At 41.9% G+C, this 16,398-nt stretch overlaps 10 non-coding genes across 10 annotated transcripts; all 10 read left to right on the plus strand.

The window, feature by feature from the left end:
* Positions 1-67: 67 nt before the first annotated feature.
* On the plus strand, positions 68-139 carry TRNAC-GCA (transfer RNA cysteine (anticodon GCA)). The gene has a single exon. It is a non-coding gene; the product is annotated as a tRNA-Cys (tRNA).
* A 2,015-nt stretch (positions 140-2,154) lies between these two features.
* TRNAG-GCC (transfer RNA glycine (anticodon GCC)) lies at positions 2,155-2,225 on the plus strand. The gene has a single exon. It is a non-coding gene; the product is annotated as a tRNA-Gly (tRNA).
* Positions 2,226-2,939: 714 nt separating this feature from the next.
* TRNAG-GCC (transfer RNA glycine (anticodon GCC)) lies at positions 2,940-3,010 on the plus strand. The gene has a single exon. It is a non-coding gene; the product is annotated as a tRNA-Gly (tRNA).
* A 1,195-nt stretch (positions 3,011-4,205) lies between these two features.
* TRNAG-GCC (transfer RNA glycine (anticodon GCC)) lies at positions 4,206-4,276 on the plus strand. The gene has a single exon. It is a non-coding gene; the product is annotated as a tRNA-Gly (tRNA).
* Positions 4,277-5,471: 1,195 nt separating this feature from the next.
* Positions 5,472-5,542, plus strand: TRNAG-GCC (transfer RNA glycine (anticodon GCC)). Its single transcript has one exon. It is a non-coding gene; the product is annotated as a tRNA-Gly (tRNA).
* Positions 5,543-6,259: 717 nt separating this feature from the next.
* On the plus strand, positions 6,260-6,330 carry TRNAG-GCC (transfer RNA glycine (anticodon GCC)). Its single transcript has one exon. It is a non-coding gene; the product is annotated as a tRNA-Gly (tRNA).
* Positions 6,331-7,045: 715 nt separating this feature from the next.
* On the plus strand, positions 7,046-7,116 carry TRNAG-GCC (transfer RNA glycine (anticodon GCC)). The gene has a single exon. It is a non-coding gene; the product is annotated as a tRNA-Gly (tRNA).
* A 715-nt stretch (positions 7,117-7,831) lies between these two features.
* Positions 7,832-7,902, plus strand: TRNAG-GCC (transfer RNA glycine (anticodon GCC)). The gene has a single exon. It is a non-coding gene; the product is annotated as a tRNA-Gly (tRNA).
* A 1,201-nt stretch (positions 7,903-9,103) lies between these two features.
* TRNAG-GCC (transfer RNA glycine (anticodon GCC)) lies at positions 9,104-9,174 on the plus strand. The gene has a single exon. It is a non-coding gene; the product is annotated as a tRNA-Gly (tRNA).
* Positions 9,175-9,892: 718 nt separating this feature from the next.
* Positions 9,893-9,963, plus strand: TRNAG-GCC (transfer RNA glycine (anticodon GCC)). The gene has a single exon. It is a non-coding gene; the product is annotated as a tRNA-Gly (tRNA).
* Positions 9,964-16,398: the final 6,435 nt, after the last annotated feature.

Consider the following 16,398-nt stretch of genomic DNA (forward strand, 5'->3'; position numbering starts at 1 on the left):
ACTTGCACGCGACAGAAAGAAGATTAGTATTCATGCATCTCACGTAGAATCACACCAGGCACATGAGGCATCGGTAGTTCAGTGGTAGAATTCTCGCCTGCAACGTGGGAGGCCTGGGTTCAGTTCCCGGCCAGATGCACTTTTATCCAAATAACCAAAAATAAACTGTAAATTTGTAGCGAATCGAGTAAAAAAAAAAAACCATCATCTGCAGATCGTGAAGAAGATAGTAAAAAGTCAGGTTCTACATTCACACAGAGAAAACGCAAATTTGCACAATGGAAAAAAGAATAGTATTCATGCATTCCACTTTAAACATTCGAGTGGTATGTGTAGAGATCATTCAGTGGTAGAATTCTGGACTGCCACGTGGGAGCCCTGGGATAGATTCCAATGTACTTTTATCCAAAGAAGCAACATCATAAACGATTAAAATGGACGTGTAGTGGTTTCAAGAAAATGACTTTCCATGTGAATAAAGAATATTCATCGCATCCGATACTTTTCCTTGTATACTTGCAGCAACAAACACGGTGAGGTCACTTTCAGCAGCGAAAATCAGGTCGCAGTTATTTTATCAACGAAGTTCAATAACTTGTATTGGAGACGAGTGGTGTTGAAGGATGTATCTTGCGGAAAGCCGTTCTACGTAACCTTTATAACAGGTGAAGAAATATCTTTAACAACATCTCAATAACTTGCATATAATCAATTAACTCCATAATCATCTTCGGAAATTCATGAAAAATGGGAAAATTAGGAGCCGAATGTTCACAGAGAAGTCTCACTTGCACGCAACTGATAGAAGATTAGTATGCATGCATCTCAGGTAGAATCACTCCACACACAAGAGGCATCGGTGGTTCAGTGGTAGAAATCTTGCTTGCCACGCATCGGCTGGGGTTCGATTCCCGGCCGATGCACTTTTATCCAAATAAACAACAATAGACTGTTACACTTCCAACATTTACACTTCCAACATCTACATCGACTGTTACACTTCCAAAATCTACAGTGTATTCCACATAGGAAAGTTAACACGCACAAAATATGCTATTCAACAGTATCAGTGTGTGCAAATCAACATAAATAGCTTTCATATATATTCAAATTCCATGAATATTTATATCATCTGGAATAGTCTGCCAAATAAAGTCTGGTCGGCTTTGCCAATTGACTAAAAACATTTCTATTCCCTTCTGCTCTCCACGTTTAATTCACATTTTCTCATTGCCATCTGTGTTCCGTCTCAGATTTTTGCTGAACTTGGCGCATTTGCTTTTCCTGCTAGGTGGCACTCTGCTCACAATCAGATACACATTCCCATGTTGATCAGGTGTAAACTCAGCCCAAAATTCCTGCATGGCTGATAAAGAGAAGTCCTACTTTGTTGGAAGTCAAGAATAGTCCTTTTATGCAAAACTGGCCCCTATAATTGGAATGTAAAATTTCAACCACAGGTTCTGGGTTACCAAATATACATCAGGTCTGCCTCATTGATTGTTTGAAAAGGAAACACTTCTACGCTTGTCCAACAGAAAGCGTGTTAGTTTGTACCTGCATAACAAATGCAGAGTGCTGTGCCATCAGTATAAAGTACTCAAATAATCAGCAAAATAAATAATTGTTCACTTGGAGGCCTAGCTCCAGCTCCTCTGGGATTTTGGGGACTGCCGAGCGGTTGTGTGCGCCACTATGTCACAAATAATAGTAAACCTGGATGAGCCAAAAATGACATTTGGTGGTGCAGGGCACAGCCCAGCACGCCCCGAGCGCCGGCCCTGATTCACTTGGTTCTGAGCCACTGCATATGCACCAGCTAACGTTTTGGCCACATGAAAAAAGTAAAAAGTCAGGTTCTAAACACAGAGAAAACGCAATTTTGCACGATGGAAAAAATAATACCATTCATGCATCTCGCTTTAAACATTCGAGTGGTATGTGGTAGAGGTGAATCAGTGGTAGAATTCTGGACTGCCACGTGGGAGCGCTGGAATGGATTCCTGGCAAATACACTTTTATCCAGATAAGCAACATCATAAATTAAAATGGGAAAGTTAGGAGCCGAATGTTCACAGAGAAATCTCACTTGCAAGCGACTGAAGGAAGATTAGTATGCATGCATCTCACGTAGAATCACACCAGTACCATGAGGCATCGGTGGTTCAGTGGTAGAATTCTCGCCTGCCACGCGGGAGGCCCGGGTTCGATTCCCGGCCGATGCACTTTTATCCAAATAAAAAACAATAGACTGTAAATTTGTAGCGAATCGAGTAAAAAAAAACACCATCATCTGGAGATCGTGAAGAAGATAGTAAAAAGTCAGGTTCTAAATTCACACAGAGAAAACGCAAATTTGCACAATGGAAAAAATAATAGTATTCATGCAGCTTACTTTAAACATTCGAGTGGTATGTGGTAGAGATCATTCAGTGGTAGAATTCTGGACTGCCACGTGGGAGCGCTGGGATGGCTTCCTGGCAAATGCACTTTCATCCAGAAAAGCAACATCATAAACGATTAAAATGCACCTGTAGTGGTTTCAAGAAAATGAGTTTCCATGTGAATCAAGAATATTCATCGCATACTTTTCCTTGTATACTTGCAGCAACAAACACGGTGAGGTCACTTTCAGCAGCGAAAATCAGGTCGCAGTTATTTTATCAACGAAGTTCAATAAATAGTATTGGAGACGAGTGGTGTCGAATAATTTATCTTGCGGAAAACCGTTCTACGTAATCTTTATAACAGGTGAAGAAATATTTTTAACAACATCCCAATAACTTGCATATAATCAATGAACTCCATCATCATATTCTGATATTCATGAAAAATGGGAAAGTTAGGAGCCGAATGTTCACAGAGAAGTCTCACTTGCACGAGACTGAAAGAAGATTAGTATGCATGCATCTCACGTAGAATCACGCCAAACACATGAGGCATCGGTGGTTCAGTGGTAGAATTCTCGCCTGCCACGCGGGAGGCCCGGGTTCGATTCCCGGCCGATGCACTTTTATCCAAATCAACAACAATAGACTGTTACACTTCCAACATCTACAGTGTATTCCACATAGGAAAGTTAACACGCACAAAAGATGCTATTCAACAGTATCAGGGTGTGCAAATCACCATAAATAGCTTTCATATTTATTCAAATTCACATGAATATTCATATCATCTGGAATAGTCTGCCAAATAAAGTCTGGTCGGCCTTGGCAATTGAATAAAAACATTTATATTCCCTTCAGCTCTCCACGTTTAATTCACATTTTCTCATTGCCATCTGTGCTTCCGTCTCAGATTTTTGCTGAACTTGGCGCATTTGCTTTTCCTGCTAGGTGGCACTCTGCTCACAATCAGGTACACATTCCCATCTTGATCAGGTGTAAACTCAGCCCAAAATTCCTCCATGGCTGATAAAAAGTCCTACTTTGTTGGAAGTCAAGAGTAGTCCTTTTATGCAAAACTGGCCCCTATAATTGGAATGCAAAATTTCAACCACAGGTTCTGGGTTACCAAATATATATCAGGTCTGCCTCATTGATTGTTTGAAAAGGAAACACTTCTCCGCTTGTCCAACAGAAAGCGTGTTAGTTTGTACCTCCATAACAAATGGAGAGTGCTGTGCCAACAGTATAAAGTACTCAAATAATCAGCAAAATAGAAAATTGTTCACTTGCAGGCCTAGCTCCAGCTCCTCTGGGATTTTGGGGACTACCGAGCGGTTGTGTGCGCCACTATGTCACAAATGATAGTAAACCTGGATGAGCCAAAAAGGACATTTGGTGGTGCAGTGCACAGCCCAGCACGCCCTTAGCGCCGGCCCTGATTCACTTGGTTCTGAGCCACTGCATATCCATATGCACAAGCTAACGTTTTGGCCACATGAAAAAAGTAAAAAGTCAGGTTCTAAACACAGAGAAAACGCAATTTTGCACGATGGAAAAAATAATACCATTCATGCATCTCACTTTAAACATTCGAGTGGTATGTGGTAGAGTTGAATCAGTGGTAGAATTCTGGACTGCCACGTGGGAGCGCTGGGATGGATTCCTGGCAAATGCACTTTCATCCAGATAAGCAACATCATAAATTAAAAATGGGAAAGTCAGGAGCCGAATGTACACAGAGAAGTCTCACTTGCACGCGACTGAAGGAAGATTAGTATGCTTGCATCTCACGTAGAATCACACCAGCACCATGAGGCATCGGTGGTTCAGTGGTAGAATTCTCGCCTGCCACGCGGGAGGCCCGGGTTCGATTCCCGGCCGATGCACTTCTATCCAAATAAACAACAATAGACTGTTACACTTCCAACATCTACAGTGTATTCCACATAGGAAAGTTAACACGCACAAAAGATGCTATTCAACAGTATCAGGGTGTGCAAATCACCATAAATAGCTTTCATATTTATTCAAATTCACATGAATATTCATATCATCTGGAATAGTCTGCCAAATAAAGTCTGGTCGGCCTTGGCAATTGAATAAAAACATTGATATTCCCTTCAGCTCTCCAAGTTTAATTCACATTTTCTCATTGCCATCTGTGCTTCCGTCTCAGATTTTTGCTGAACTTGGCGCATTTGCTTTTCCTGCTAGGTGGCACTCTGCTCACAATCAGGTACACATTCCGATCTTGATCAGGTGTAAACTCAGCCCAAAATTCCTCCATGGCTGATAAAAAGTCCTACTTTGTTGGAAGTCAAGAGTAGTCCTTTTATGCAAAACTGGCCCCTATAATTGGAATGCAAAATTTCAACCACAGGTTCTGGGTTACCAAATATATATCAGGTCTGCCTCATTGATTGTTTGAAAAGGAAACACTTCTCCGCTTGTCCAACAGAAAGCGTGTTAGTTTGTACCTCCATAACAAATGGAGAGTGCTGTGCCAACAGTATAAAGTACTCAAATAATCAGCAAAATAGAAAATTGTTCACTTGCAGGCCTAGCTCCAGCTCCTCTGGGATTTTGGGGACTACCGAGCGGTTGTGTGCGCCACTATGTCACAAATGATAGTAAACCTGGATGAGCCAAAAAGGACATTTGGTGGTGCAGTGCACAGCCCAGCACGCCCTTAGCGCCGGCCCTGATTCACTTGGTTCTGAGCCACTGCATATCCATATGCACAAGCTAACGTTTTGGCCACATGAAAAAAGTAAAAAGTCAGGTTCTAAACACAGAGAAAACGCAATTTTGCACGATGGAAAAAATAATACCATTCATGCATCTCACTTTAAACATTCGAGTGGTATGTGGTAGAGTTGAATCAGTGGTAGAATTCTGGACTGCCACGTGGGAGCGCTGGGATGGATTCCTGGCAAATGCACTTTCATCCAGATAAGCAACATCATAAATTAAAAATGGGAAAGTCAGGAGCCGAATGTACACAGAGAAGTCTCACTTGCACGCGACTGAAGGAAGATTAGTATGCTTGCATCTCACGTAGAATCACACCAGCACCATGAGGCATCGGTGGTTCAGTGGTAGAATTCTCGCCTGCCACGCGGGAGGCCCGGGTTCGATTCCCGGCCGATGCACTTTTATCCAAATAAAAAACAATACTGTAAATTTGTAGCGAATCGAGTAAAAAAAAACACCATCATCTGCAGATCGTGAAGAAGATAGTAAAAAGTCAGGTTCTAAATTCACACAGAGAAAACGCAAATTTGCACAATGGAAAAAAGAATAGTATTCATGCATCTCACTTTAAACATTCGAGTGGTACGTGGTAGAGATCATTCAGTGGAAGAATTCTGGACTGCCACGTGGGAGCGCTGGGATGGCTTCCTGGCAAATGCACTTTTATCCAGAGAAGCAACATCATAAACGATTAAAATGCACGTGTAGTGGTTTCAAAAAAATGAGTTTCCATGTGAATCAAGAATATTCATCGCATCCGATACTTTTCCTTGTATACTTGCAGCAACAAACACGGTGAGGTCACTTTCAGGAGCGAAAATCAGGTCGCAGTTATTTTATCAACGAAGATCAATAACTAGTATTGGAGACGAGTGGTGTCGAATAATTTATCTTGCGGAAAACCGTTCTACGTAATCTTTATAACAGGTGAAGAAATATTTTTAACAACATCCCAATAACTTGCATATAATCAATTAACTCCATCATCATCTTCTGATATTCATGAAAAATGGGAAAGTTAGGAGCCGAATGTTCACAGAGAAGTCTCACTTGCACGCGACTGAAAGAAGATTAGTATGCATGCATCTCACGTAGAATCACTGTAAACACATGAGGCATCGGTGGTTCAGTGGTAGAATTCTCGCCTGCCACGCGGGAGGCCCGGGTTCTATTCCCGGCCGATGCACTTTTATCCAATAAACAACAATAGACTGTAAATTTGAAGCGAATCGAGCAAAAAACCAACCATCATCTGCAGATCGTAATGAAGAAAGTAAAAGTCAGGTTCTAAATTCACACAGAGAAAACGCAAATTTGCACAATGGAAAAAAGAATAGTATTAATGCATCTTACTTTAAACATTCGAGTGGTATGTGGTAGAGATCATTCAGTGGAAGAATTCTGGACTGCCACGTGGGAGCGCTGGGATGGGTTCCTGGCCAATGCACTTTTATCCAGAGAAGCAACATCATAAACGATTAAAATGCACGTGTAGTGGTTTCAAGAAAATGAGTTTCCATGTGAATAAAGAATATTCATCGCATCCGATACTTTTCCTTGTATGCTTGCAGCAACAAACACGGTGAGGTCACTTTCAGCAGCGAAAATCAGGTCGCAGTTATTTTATCAACTAAGTTCAATAACTAGTATTGGAGACGAGTGGTGTCGAATAATTTATCTTGCGGAAAACCGTTCAACGTAATCTTTATAACAGGTGAAGAAATATTTTAACAACATCCCAATAACTTGCATATAATCAATTAACTCCATCATCATCTTCTGATATTCATGAAAAATGGGAAAGTTAGGAGCCGAATGTTCACAGAGAAGTCTCACTTGCACGCGACTGAAAGAAGATTAGTATGCATGCATCTCACGTAGAATCACTGTAAACACATGAGGCATCGGTGGTTCAGTGGTAGAATTCTCGCCTGCCACGCGGGAGGCCCGGGTTCTATTCCCGGCCGATGCACTTTTATCCAAATAAACAACAATAGACTGTAAATTTGAAGCGAATCGAGCAAAAACCAACCATCATCTGCAGATCGTAATGAAGAAAGTAAAAGTCAGGTTCTAAATTCACACAGAGAAAACGCAAATTTGCACAATGGAAAAAAGAATAGTATTAATGCATCTTACTTTAAACATTCGAGTGGTATGTGGTAGAGATCATTCAGTGGAAGAATTCTGGACTGCCACGTGGGAGCGCTGGGATGGGTTCCTGGCCAATGCACTTTTATCCAGAGAAGCAACATCATAAACGATTAAAATGCACGTGTAGTGGTTTCAAGAAAATGAGTTTCCATGTGAATAAAGAATATTCATCGCATCCGATACTTTTCCTTGTATGCTTGCAGCAACAAACACGGTGAGGTCACTTTCAGCAGCGAAAATCAGGTCGCAGTTATTTTATCAACTAAGTTCAATAACTAGTATTGGAGACGAGTGGTGTCGAATAATTTATCTTGCGGAAAACCGTTCAACGTAATCTTTATAACAGGTGAAGAAATATTTTAACAACATCCCAATAACTTGCATATAATCAATTGACTCCATCATCATCTTCTGATATTCATGAAAAATGGGAAAGTTAGGAGCCGAATGTTCACAGAGAAGTCTCACGTGCACGCGACTGAAAGAAGATTAGTATGCATGCATCTCACGTAGAATCACTCCAAACACATGAGGCAGCGGTGGTTCAGTGGTAGAATTCTCGCCTGCCACGCGGGAGGCCCGGGTTCGATTCCCGGCCGATGCACTTTTGTCCAAATAAACAACAATAGACTGTTACACTTCCAACATCTACAGTGTATTCTACATAGGAAAGTTAACACGCACAAAATATGCTACTCAACAGTATCAGTGGGTGCAAATCACCATAAATAGCTTGCATATTTATTGAAATTCACATGAATATTCATATCATCTGGAATAGTCTGCCAAATAAAGTCTGGTCGGCCTTGGCAATTGACTAATAATATTTATATTCCCTTCTGCTCTCCACGTTTAATTCACATTTTCTCATTGGCATCTGTGCTTCCGTCTCAGATTTTTGCTGAACTTGGCACATTTGCTTTTCCTGCTAGGTCGCACTCTGCTCACAATCAGGTACACATTCCCATCTTGATCAGGTGTAAACTCAGCCCAAAATTCCTCCATGGGTGATAAAAAGAAGTCCTACTTTGTTGGAAGTCAAGAGGAGTCCTTTTATGCAAACTGGCACCTATTATTGGAATGTAAAATTTCAACCACAGGTTCTGGGTTACCAAATATATATATCAGTTCTGCGTCATTGTTTGTTTGAAAAGGAAACACTTCTCCGCTTGTCCAACAGAAAGCGTGTTAGTTTGTACCTGCATAACAAATGCAGAGTGCTGTGCCATCAGTATAAAGTACTCAAATAATCAGCAAAATAAATAATTGTTCACTTGCAGGCCTAGCTCCAGCTCCTCTGGGATTTTGGGGACTGCCGAGCGGTTGTGTGCGCCACTATGTCACAAATGATAGTAAACCTGGATGAGCCAAAAAGGACATTTGGTGGTGCAGGGCACAGCCCAGCACGCCCCGAGCGCCGGCCCTGATTCACTTGGTTCTGAGCCACTGCATATGCATATGCACCAGCTAACGTTTTGGCCACATGAAAAAAGTAAAAAGTCAGGTTCTAAATACACAGAGAAAACGCAATTTTGCACGATGGAAAAAATAATACCATTCATGCATCTCATTTTAAACATTCGAGTGGTATGTGGTAGAGGTTAATCAGTGGTAGAATTCTGGACTGCCACGTGGGAGCGCTGGGACGGATTCCTGGAAAATGTACTTTTATCCAGATAAGCAACATCATAAATTAAAAATGGGAAAGTCAGGAGCCGAATGTACACAGAGAAGTCTCACTTGCACACGACTGAAGGAAGATTAGTATTCATGCATCTCACGTAGAATCAAATCAGCCACATGAGGCATCGGTGGTTCAGTGGTAGAATTCTCGCCTGCCACGCGGGAGGCCCGGGTTCGATTCCCGGCCGATGCACTTTTATCCAAATCAACAACAATAGACTGTAAATTTGTAGCGAATCGAGAAAAAAACCCACCATCATCTGCAGATCGTGATGAAAAAAGTAAAAAGTCAGGTGCTAAATACACACTGAGAAAACGCAAATTTGCACAATGGAAAAAAGAATAGTATTTATGCATCTCACTTTAAACATTCGAGTGGTATGTGGTAGAGATCATTCAGTGGTAGAATTCTGGACTACCACGTGGGAGCGCTGGGATGGGTTCCTGGCCAATGCACTTTTATCCAGGGAAGCAACATCATAAACGATTAAAATGCACGTGTAGTGGTTTCAAAAAAATGAGTTTCCATGTGAATAAAGAATATTCATCGCATCCGATACTTTTCCTTGTATACTTGCAGCAACAAACACGATGAGGTCACTTTCAGCAGCGAAAATCAGGTCGCAGTTATTTTATCAACGAAGTTCAATAACTAGTATTGGAGACGAGTGGTGTCGAATAATTTATCTTGCGGAAAACCGTTCTACGTAATCTTTATAACAGGTGAAGAAATATTTTTAACAACATCCCAATAACTTGCATATACTCAATTAACTCCATCATCATCTTCTGATATTCATGAAAAATGGGAAAGTCAGGAGCCGAATGTACGCAGAGAAGTCTCACTTGCACGCGACTGAAGGAAGATTAGTATGCATGCATCTCACGTAGAATCACACCAGCACCATGAGGCATCGGTGGTTCAGTGGTAGAATTCTCGCCTGCCACGCGGGAGGCCCGGGTTCGATTCCCGGCCGATGCACTTTTATCCAAATAAAAAACAATAGACTGTAAATTTGTAGCGAATCGAGTAAAAAAAAACACCATCATCTGCAGATCGTGAAGAAGATAGTAAAAAGTCAGGTTCTAAATTCACACAGAGAAAACGCAAATTTGCACAATGGAAAAAAGAATAGTATTCATGCAGCTTACTTTAAACATTCGAGTGGTATGTGGTAGAGATCATTCAGTGGTAGAATTCTGGACTGCCACGTGGGAGCGCTGGGATGGCTTCCTGGCAAATGCACTTTCATCCAGAAAAGCAACATCATAACAGCACGAGATTTCACTTCGTTAAAGTAATGAAAGGGGACGGACGGACGGACAGACACATTAATCTATTGCAGGCTGGTACACTCAGTTTACAACTTCGTTCCTACCAGTAAAAAAAATATGCTAATTTTTATGCTAATTCCTTTGTCAAGGCACCTTGTTTCCTCGCACACAACTTAAAGGTCGCGGTCTGAGCGTGGCTGTGTTTCACTCCAGCGCTGCCCTCGAGACAGCCTGATCCCTTCATCTGATGAAGGACGCTTGTGTTGTGGCCGAAACGTCGTGATTTTTGTTGTTTTATTTTTTACCTACGTGACTTTACCGAAAAGAAGCAAAGAGTATGGATCCTTGCAGTCACGAAAGCTTTAAATCTAGAATATACAGCATTATAAACTATTAAAAGTTACATTTTGTACTTTCAAGAAAATTACGGCCATGTTAATCAAGAATATTAATCACGCACACTTATTTAAGCAGCGACCAACATGTTGAGGTAACTTTCAGATGGAAAAATCAGGTCGCAGTTGCTTTACCATCCCATTTCAATAACCAGTATTGGGGACGAGTAGTGACGAATTATTTATCTGGCTTGTCTCAATGAATAGTTCAATAAGTATAAATTTAGACAATTAGTAAAGAAGAATTTCTGTCATAGTTTTCCAGAAGAGCGAGGCTCATAACAATAAGTCGAGCGCCGTGTCGCTAAAACGCAGCGAATTGAAACAATCGGGAGCGTACTTGGTGCATCTGCCAGTCATATCAGTCACTCAACCCATGGCACCTGGGTCTGTCCCATTACCTCTTTCCAACGAGTCTTCGACTCTTCACGTGGCCTCATAGTGTATCTTGTCCAGCACATGCTGGATACACTGTTGTATATGTAGGTTATGAAAATTTGTTGAAAATAATGAAAATTAAATGCAATTTGAAATTTGCATCATTTATCCGAAATTATGTTAATTTGTGTAATTATGCGCCACAAATTATCCTAATTCGAGAGATTATCGTATTAATTTACGCGAGTGGGTGTGGTTATGATAATGCAGGTCGTTATGATAATCGGGTCCAGCCTCGGTGACGAAGGTTGGTTATTAATTGGAATAACGCAATTAATCGTATGCAGTTATGCAGGTGTTGTGAGCATGAATGAGGGAGTCAACTCGGCTCCGTTGTTTAACTCCGTATTATCAATAAGGATACGATGATTCTCGATTTAACGTTTATTGATTATGTGTGTTAGTGTGCTTATGATAGGTCCCCCAAGATTCAGATCTCAATCACAGAACAATTCTTATGCAGAATCACGGAAAGAATCACACACAACCCTCTGCTTTAATCAATTTTATTTTCTAGCTAAACTTAAATTTTTGGATAATATGAGAACTCTCAATCTCGGAATATCAACACAGCATTAACACGGTAACCATCACGATTGCGTTATTTCACTTCGATAACGGCACCTGTGGTTAATTCCCGACGCGTAACGCAATTCATCGGTTGTTGAGAGACAGATTAAAACATGCATACTATTCTACCAAACCTTTAACTTTATCTTATGCAAATTCGTATACTTGAATTGTTACACAACACAGCGCACGGTCATTGATCATACGCGACCCTTAATGCACATTCTTGTCACGCTGTTAACCAGTAGGACGTTTGATTATTATGCAGCTCAATGACAGCAGTGTTTTTTGTTATCAGCTAATATTTGATGCACTTATCATGAATCTTCTTGTATGTGCTAATGTGCGAGGGTTGTTGATCTTTTGGAGTTAAGCAAACGCCTAGGTTGGCATTCCTTGTCAAAAACGTGTTTGTTCCTTGCGGAGCGGTGGGGTTGTGAGGGGGAGAGTGTGGGGGAGGGGGGTGGGGCATACGAACAGGCTGCCACAGTTTCTGTCCACCGCTGGCTGGTAGAGTCGGCGCGGTGATGGGTGTTGAGTGCGGGCCCGCTGCCCTCTCCTGGTGCTGCCCGAACACTCTCAGTGCTGGTGACGCGAAGTGGCGCACCGTAGCGCGCGCTGGCGCTGGTGGCGCGCGCTCTTTCTCCTTGAAGATGCGCGAACGCGCCCGTGCTGGTTCGCTGACAGCAGTTTCTCTCCACTGCTGGATGAGCTGCGCCGGCACGCGCTTGCTTGGCGGTGCTGGCTGCGCTCTTTCCGCTGCTGATTGAGCCACGTTGCACGCGCTCTCTCTGTGGAGAGGCTGAGGTAGGTTGGCGGCTGGCCAAGCTTTTTCGCCGCTAGATGGCTGCCGCACGCTCTTTTTGTTCGTTGGCAGCAGCAGGCTTTCTTCACTGCTGTAGTAGCTGAGGCGGCACACTGCTTGGCCGCTGGTTCGTTGACTCTTTTGTTTGTTGGCACCGGACGCTCTGCTTTTCCACTGCTGGATGGCTGGCACTTGATGTAGGAATAAAGTTTAGAGTGATACTTTGCCTTTCGGCTCTGAACTACGCTCCTTGATACATCGCGACTCAGCGATCCTTGCTACTCAGCGAGGCTCGCGCTCCTTGGAGCCAGCCGTTCGCTGCGACTGCTCGTGTCTTGTCGAACTTCTTGAACCGTTGATCTGTCTTGACTGAACTTTTTGAAATGCGGCTGACCGTTATATTAAAAAAAATTATCCGCTCCGCGCAGTGAAGGGGGGGGGCGTGGTCTGTGTGTGTGTGTGTTAGTGTGCCATCTGCGTTATATGATGCTGGGGGGGAGGAGGGGGCGACCCTCTTCCCTTGACTGGTTTTATGGTTGCTTATTACTCATCTCCTAGATTTTCTGGTTTAATGGCCCTGTTACGATGGGCATCTGGTTTCCCTGTGTGGCTGGCTTACGTGTTTCTTTATTTAAAAAAAAAACATATCTATAAGCAAATATTAATAATCTCAATTTTGGAAAAGCCTTACATATCCAACAACACTGTGGAGAAGTTACCACCACTTAGTGGCCAATGGTGACTGTTGCTGTTCTTGAAAGTTGCATAACCTAGTTGCGTGTATTATAAGTGTGAAAAATTGTGTCATTTCGGTTTGCTTGAGAGTCTGTCGAATGTTACACGACTTTGGCGAGCATATCATAGGTGCTAGTTATTATGCAGTTACGGTGTGCGTTTGCATGCGAGATCGCGTGTGGGTGTTTCATAATCTTTGGTCATGACGCGTGTGTGGTAACACTAAAACTATGAGTAAGATTGCCAGGGCTCCGATCCCGGAGGCGCGTCGGAACCCGGCTGTACCCTGGCAGCCCTCACGCTCGCCAACATTGCTCCTAACGAGCTCATGAGTGCCAAAGCGTCAGTGATGAGTAAAACGGAGGACACGAGGGTGAGCCTCGACCCAGGCTTTGCGATGGCCTGTGCTAAATATTAAACAATCATGAACTTAGCCAAGCGTGCAATTTATTAAGCACAATTGATTTCACATTTGTTCAAACAAAAACAATATAGGTCATCATGTTGTTTTTAAAATAGCAAAAACAAGTAATCTTACCATATACTGAAGTTATGTGGGTTAAGAATCAACTGTCAATACATTTGTATACTCTATTGGAGGTTAATGGACAAACACCACAGTTGGATTTCACTTTCTAAGCCACTTGTTACGTGTAACCGATATTCTGATTGAAGACAAGTAAATCAACCGTTCCCAATTATACAAATATTAACATTTTCATACTACAATGCACGGTGTACTTCCAGCATATCAAACAGGCCCTATAATTGTAGCAAATACGTGACAAATTTATTCTAATATTTAAACAATGCAAGGACAATCATGCGCAGATGCTTTACAACACGTATTGTTTCCTAGTTTTCAGAAAACCTTGAATCAATTTCGCCTGTTTTAAATATTGCAAGTAACAAATTAGCAACAACTTTTTTTTACTAAAGTTTTGTTTACATTGGATCGGCTTATAATAATTATCGTGCCACTTCAGAAAGAAAAACGCAGAGATTTTTTACGTAAGCAATTTCAACATTAGTTGTAAAAAGATTACCTCACCTCCCTCTGCGTGCATTGCAAATTGAATTACTATTCACGAGTTCAAAAGTTACTCATTTTATGGGAGAGGCCTAACCAGTGTTGGCAGATCAAAGGATTCTACTTCTCTAGACGTTGAGATCACCATCAACAAATTCAACACACTGTCAATTAACACTCCCTTAAAAGAAAATTAATAAATGTGTAACGTCTTGGGCAATGGCCCTTTTTTATCGCACGTTATTTGCCATGGGGTCTAAAGAGCGGATTATGCAAGGGTAAATCTTCACTTCAGACATATTCCCAGGAATTTCAACCTGGGTTGAAGTACATTTTAAAATATTATATTTGCTGGAATATTGGAGGGATCAATGCATGCTGTACAGTATTTTATTATTCTGTTAAAAAAGAGAATACAGTGGTCGCTCGATTTACGATGTCATCGATTAACGGTCTTCCATCCCATAACGATATGTTTACGATATCACGCGGACCTCAGCCATAAGCTACATCCTTTTCTGATCGTCTTCAGAGCAACTGGCTAGCTTTTCAATTTTTGATGTGCGTTGCTTATGGAAACAGCTCTCTTGAATACTTAAGGATTTTTTTTACTTAAAAGTTAAATGAGATTAATAACAATGGCGCCTAAGATTAATGTGAAAAAAGACAATTGAGGAAAACAATTAGCGTGCAAATTAAGCAGGAAATAATTGAAAAGCCCAAGGTAATAATGTTTAATTTATGCGCATTTGTGTGCTCTATTTGATCATTATTTATCCATGTTTGTTCTTCTTGACCTGAATGTTAGATGAACAATAGTGTTAATCTAACATTCAGGTTATCTAACGTTCATTTATTGAAATTGCGTGTTTAAACATTACAGACTATGGATTTATGGTGAAAAAGGTCAACTTCCGATCGTCTTGGAACAAATTGAGCCTTTAAAATGTATTTCCTCTATTCGATTAACGATAATTTTAATTAACGATGGTTTTCGTGGAACCAATTAATATCGTTAACCGAGGGACCACTGTATTTCCCATTAATCTACGCAATCTTATAAAGGCATCGAAACACCTGATAAGTCGTAGTTCTACCATACTACCATGGTGCTCAGAGGAGGCGAGATCAGTGAATTCATATAAATGTGAAGGTACTACATTCCAGCATTGTAAAGTCATACGGCATATAGAGTCGGCCAGACGGCTCAACAGTCGGTCAACCCCTGCAGAGCAGCAAGTATGGCCCGAGGGCTGTGTGATGCGGCGATGGAACTGCCAGGGCGAGACGATAGAGCTGCCTGTCCATCAGACAGCCCGACAGCGGGTCGACCACTGCAAACAGCGAAGTAGGCTGGTGAAGGTCCCAAGTAGCCTTGGCAGTCTTGCAAACCGGGAGCAGCTGGGTAGCAGGCGAGATCCACGTTGGAGCAGCCCAAGAGTGCGGCTGCAACGTAATTACAATAATAAAGAAACGAGTAGAAAGGGAAGATAGGGAAGGAAGAGATTAAGGGTAAAAACAAAACAAAGAGAGGCTTGGTGAAAATGGGAATTTATATAATACGAGCAGGAGTGGAGGCAGCCTGCACGTGCGGCACCATCTTGCCACAATGATCGAGCCACGGCAGGGCCTGCAAGAGTCTGCACACCACCGGTGAAGATGGAGCCACACAAGGGTCAGTCCCCGGGATGTGAATTTGGGGCCAGCTTCGGGCCAGAAGTTAGTACCAGTTGCTAATCCCCAGTAAACTCAAAGTGAATCAATGCCCTGGCTGCTGACCGGCTGAGAGTTTTGTGCGTGCTTGTTTACACTGAATTATCCAGCGTGTGGACTGTGATCCAATATTTAGCAATTTAAAATGCCCTCACTACACTTTGGCATGCAGTATTCTCGACAGATTATATCCTAGAGATTCTTCAGTGAGATCAGCGATTAAGTGATTGTCCAGGATGTTACGTGTGATGCAAAATGTTTCCATTTCTCTGAGGCACTAAATCCCGAATTTACAGAGAGTTTCTTGCTCTGCTTAAGAATGACTTGGTGATATCAGGTGGTGGATCAATATCTTTTGTATATCTTCGTTAATAAAATCATTTGGATAGGCTTGGATGCAATATCCAATATTGTGGTTCAACAAAATATAAATGAGAGGAAACTGTCAGTCTGGTC

The sequence above is a fragment of the Petromyzon marinus genome, chromosome 12 (genome assembly GCF_048934315.1).
Source record: "Petromyzon marinus isolate PM22_M1 ecotype Great Lakes invasive population chromosome 12, UKy_Petmar_22M1.pri1.0, whole genome shotgun sequence".
Classification (NCBI taxonomy): domain Eukaryota; kingdom Metazoa; phylum Chordata; class Hyperoartia; order Petromyzontiformes; family Petromyzontidae; genus Petromyzon; species Petromyzon marinus.